Here is a 5,465-nt window from a genome sequence, read left to right as displayed (position 1 = left end):
TCTATGACTATAATTTCTTAAGACCTTGGGGTAAACACCAGTAAGTACAATTGCTGGATCATATGATAAAGTGTGATTTTTTTTGTAAGAAATTGCTAAACCAACTTCAAAAGTGGCTGTAACGTGCAATGAATGGGTGTATCCCTGTTGCTCTATAATCTTGTCAGCATTTGGTATTGGCAGTAGTCTGGATTTTGGCCACTATAATAGATATGTAGTGGTATCTTATTCTTTTTTTAACTAGCTATTTTCTAATGACATATAATGTTGAACATTTTTATATGCCTATTTAACATTTGCACATTTCTTTGGTGAAATGTCTGTTCTGGCCTGTTGTTTTTTTCCAGTGCTAAAGCAGTTACTGTTTATTAACTGACCAGATTACAAAAATGACCATGATAGATACCTTAGTTCATTCTGTTGATCTGATCCTCCCCATTACCAGCATCCCCACCTTCTACAAAATGAGTGATCTTTTTCTTCATTCCTCCTCTTGGAGAAGATAATTTGAAGGGCCACAGGAAGTTGTCTGCTTCTTTGAAACATTCCCCAATAGCACAGATCTCATGAATCAAATTCTCCATGAAGATGATGCCATATTTACCAAGAGTTCAAGCAACCAATGCATTATCTTTCAGGGCAATTTGTTTTTGTTGATTTTGCCATAACCACGCTTGTAGATCAATTCATTTTCTGACTTCAAGTTTTTGTACCCCCATGTTATATAATGGTTCCACAATCCTCTGCATGTTAATTGAAGCCTTGTTGAGCTAACAAAGGTTCCATTGAAAATCTGGTGAAGAAGCTGCAGTGCCTTTTGGACCTTTGGGCTTACACCATTGATACCTCTGATCCTGATGACAAATGCTAATTTGGGTTCCACAGGTACCTAGAAGCTGCCAGCTTTTCTTGCCATTCTAGCCATTCAAATTTCAGTTCTGTAGTTCTGCCTGTATTCCTTGTGCTTAGCTTTTTCATAGATAAGCTTCCTCCTTGCCTTTCGAAGCACTTTTGGGGCAAACTTCTTTCTCAGGCAGTTGATTTTCAGCTCTGTAAAGTTCCTTCACTTTTTCTTAAGGGGTTCTGGCACAGCAGGAACCTTCTTCTTTGCCCTTCATAGTTCCAGCCAGAAAAAGAAGCCGTTGCTCATTTTTAAACTGGATTGTTTGTCTTATGGTAAATTTTAAGAGTTCTTTATATATTTAGATGACAGTCCTTCATCAGATATCTCTAGTAAATATTTCTTCCCAACCTTTATTTTTATTCCCTGTATTACACTCTTTGTTTTTGATGTCATGTATTACATATTTTGTGTGTGTGTCTCCTGGTTATGTATTGTAGTTATAGTTAACTTTGTTACTATTTTCTTTTAACTGCTTGGTCCAGAGACAGTGCTTGTCTCCTTGTTCTCTTAAAAATGTCTTTTGCAGAGAAAAAGTTTTTATTTCAGTGATCAAATTTAAATATATTTTTCCTCTGTTATTTTCTAGGAGTTTTATAGTTTTGCATTTTACATGGGTCTACAATCCATTTAAAGTTAATTTTTGGAAGACCTAAAGTCCACATCTAGAATCGTAGTTTTGCATGTGGATGTCCAGTTGTCCTACCACCATTTGTTAAAAAGATTATTTTGGTTTAGGGACAAGATGGTGGTATAGGTGGACTCTGGGCTTGACATCTCACAAGAATACATTAAATGTACACCCATATTTACAGAAAATTCTCCTAGAGACAACTATGAGCCAATTGAACAGCCTCTGTACAATAAGCAACAGAGAGTGACTACATGGAGAAAGTCTAAGAACCATGAGAGCTCTTTGGAAGCTGAGGGACAACTCAAGCCTGGTGGAATGAGTGAAAGCCATGGTTTACATTTCCCTTGACCTTGGATAAAAGGCAGAAGCTTTATCTAAGTTATCTGGCATACCTGCGGGGCACTGCAGCATGTCTTCAGCCAGCTCTAATGGAAATAGAACCAGCAGAAACAAGAGAGTGCCATAGCATGCATACAAAAGGCTGCCTCATCCAGAGATTGATGCAGCAGGTGCAGCAGGATGCTGCTTCACACTCCATTGGACTGTGGTACACAAGGGTTTCTCCCACCTGAAGGAAATGCAGAGCTGACAGAACACTGCAGTATCCACTTGCAGGGCTTCCCTGTCCAGAGAAAGTGCTACTGTGTGCTCACATGGTGCTCTCCACCTAGCAAGAATGAGGAATTGACACAATGCTGTGGTGCCCATAGGTAGAACTTCTTAGTTCAGAGACAGTACAGATAGTGGGGACACTGCTGCATGCACAAGTTAAGTGCAGACTTGAAGGGACTTTGTGGTGCCCAAGGCTGTGTTGCCCTTTGATGAGGAAGTGAGTTGCACCATGGGGAAATTTCTGCCTCTGCCAGTGAGAGTTCAGAACTACCAAAGTACAGGTGCTATGATAGTGCTATGTAACACTTCCTCACCAGGAGAGTGGCCAAGCTGGACAGGCACACAGAGCAGGTGCACCCATGTTCTACTCTCTAGACAATTGAAACAACAGGGCTGACCTGTGAAAAGTGAGAGGGTGCTGATATTTGTACCACCCTCCCCACTCCTGTGAGAGTTCAGAACTAACAGCTGGGTATATACATGCAAGGCTTCCTCAACTGGAGAAAGGGAGGAACTAGAAGGGCTTTGAGTCTCATGTACCCAGAGTGGCTCCCCTCAGACCTTGCTCTGACTACTGGATCTTTATTTTCTTAAAAACAAACACAAATTTATTAACACATATATGTTATGTACACATGTGCAATACCCAGGGGAAAAGAGTAACTCCCCAACATGTATTAGAATTAGACTTAGCCCTGGCTGGTATGGCTCAGTGATTGAGTGTCAGCCTGTGAATCAAAAGGTCGCTGTTTCGATTCCCAGTCTAAAGCACATGCCTAGGTTGCAGTCCAGGTCTCTAGTGGGGGGGCACATGAGAGATAGCCACACATTGATGTTTCTCTCCCTCCCTTTTCTTCTCCCTTCCCCTCTCTAAATAAAATCTTTAAAAAATTAAGAATTTAGACTTAAATATAATCTTAATAGGGAAAGTAGGCTCCTTAGGAGAAAGTGATGTTTAGGAATATAAATGGGCCCTTAGAAGACTATATGTGAGTAATGATACTTTCTGACAAATTCTGTCTGGATGTGGTGTTCACTTCTAGTCTCTTCTCCTGCAATGAGTCAGTTTTCCCTGGTTGATGAAAATCTCAGGAGGTGATCAATGATAATTGAGAGTTTTGTTTGTTTGTTTGTTTTTAGAATCTGTCTGTAGACAAATAAGGAGATTTTAGGGAAAGCTTCTACCTGCATTGCTGCTTGTCAACTGTCTATAGCTTAAACTAATCAATATGCCAAAGTGGCATATTATGAGGTGGCATGTGCTGAACTCCAACAGTTATATTTTGGGGCAACATATACTGCTATGCATCTCTTATTTTCCTTAATCTTTTTTTTAAAGATTGTATTTTATTTTTTATTTTTTAGAGAGGGAAGGGAGGGAGAAAGAGAGAGAGAGAGAGAAACATCAATGTGTGGTTGCTGGGGGTCATGGCCTGCAACCCAGGCATGTACCCTGGATGGAATTGAACCTGCGACCACTTTGGTTCGCAGCCCGCTCAATCCACTGAGCTCACACCAGTCAGGGCTTATTTCCTTAATCTTAACTTGCACTTTGCAGTCTTTAGTCTCAGACCTCTGATACATCCATTGTGCTGTTCATGGACAACAGCCACTCTCTGGACCTGGACAGAATCATCACTGAGGTTAAGGCCCAGTATGAGGATATCACCAACTGCAGCTGGGCTAAGGCTATTGCCCTGTACCAGATCAGTATGAAGAGCTGCAGACATTGGCTGGGAGCATGGGGATGACCTGCACTGCATGATGATGGAGATTTCCGGATTAACCAGAACATCAGCCAAAACCCAAGCTGAGATCAATGGCCTCAAAAGCCAGAGGGCTTCCCTGGAGGCCATCATCACTAATGTCAGCAGCATGGCAAGCTGGCCATCAATGATGTTCAGCCAAGTTGGCTGCCTGAAAGTCACTCTGAGAACTGCCAAGCAGGTTCTCATGCCTGGCAGCTGATAAGTGCCAGGAGCTTATGAATGTCAAGCTGGCCCAGGACATGGACACTGCAAGCTGCTGGAAGGCAAGGAGAATTGGCTAGAGTCTGGGATGCAGAACATGAGTATCCATACCAAGACAGCCAGCAGTCACTCAGGTGAGCTGAGCCCAAACTTATAGGAACCTCACTTACAGCCTAGGCTTCCAGGCCAGCCTGGGCTCTTGGCAGGGGTCTGGTTTCTTCATCTACACCAGCACAGCTCCTCCAAGTCAGTGGTTGTGAAGAAGATTGAGACCGTGATGGGAAGCTGGTGTCTGAGCATTCGATGTGCCTGCCCAAATAAATGACTACTGTGGTTCATCTGTCCTCTGAGAGGATAGGAAAGGAGCTGTGCCAGGAAACTAGGGCACAGGAGATCCACTGAAGCTCAGCCCAGTCCTTAGTTCACCATTGGGGTGGGAGAATTTCCTTCTTTGGGGACTGCCTCTTATCCATGCCCCAGACTAAAAGCCAAATCAACTATATTTTTGTTTTTTTTCCCCTGAAAATAAAGTCTCAGCTGGCTCTGCAAAACAACAACAACAACTTGGTTCCCTTTATTATTATTTTATATTCAATATTACTTGCATTACTTTCAGGTATAACAATATAATAATTAGAGAACCATATACTTTAATAAGTGTTTCCCCTATATTTCCAGAATCCACTGGTACCATATATAGTTACACTATTATGACTATAATTCCCTATGCTGTATTTAATCCCAAGACTATTTTGTAACTACCAGTTTGTACTCCTTAATGACTTCACCTTTTCACCTAGTTCCCCAACCCTTTTCTCCTCTGGAAACTATATCTATGTGTCTATGAGTCTATTTAATTTTTGTTGTTGTTGGCTTAGAATCATTTAAACAACAGGGAACATGTACACAAGGTTGCCTGTGGAGTGAGAGGAAGCTGTATTGCTCTGAAGAGGAGCAGAAATAGCAAAGCACTGAGGTGTGTACAGGCAGATCTAACTGAGTAGAAGATGGGGACAGCACTTGTGGGGCCTTGACACTCAAGCTTGCAAGCAACCCCCAGACCTAGTTGATTCAAACAGATAAAGCAACAAAGCACTCCAAGAGTGCACAGAGCGGCTCAACTGCACCAGGCAATGCCACCCAGATTAGAAAAGCTAGGATGCAAGCACACACCAGGCTACTACACTCAGAACTTACCCCTTCAGGCCAGGTGATGCACCAGACACTGCAAGCATCTGCCTTGACTGCACACAGTCTACTTAGAAACCATTATTTCAAGACAGGGAGAGACAGCTATTCTACCCAACTCATAGTAACAACACAATAAAAAAAAAAAAAAAAAAAAAAA

At 41.9% G+C, this 5,465-nt stretch overlaps 1 pseudogene; it reads right to left on the bottom strand.

Annotated features, from left to right (window-relative positions):
- Positions 1-407: 407 nt before the first annotated feature.
- LOC114506044 lies at positions 408-4,102 on the bottom strand (annotated as a pseudogene).
- Between the last annotated feature and the right edge of the window lie 1,363 nt (positions 4,103-5,465).

The sequence above is a fragment of the Phyllostomus discolor genome, chromosome 9, assembly GCF_004126475.2.
Source record: "Phyllostomus discolor isolate MPI-MPIP mPhyDis1 chromosome 9, mPhyDis1.pri.v3, whole genome shotgun sequence".
Lineage (NCBI taxonomy): Eukaryota > Metazoa > Chordata > Mammalia > Chiroptera > Phyllostomidae > Phyllostomus > Phyllostomus discolor.
Note: the sequence above shows the minus strand (reverse complement) of the source record. Positions and strands in the feature narration are given on the sequence as shown.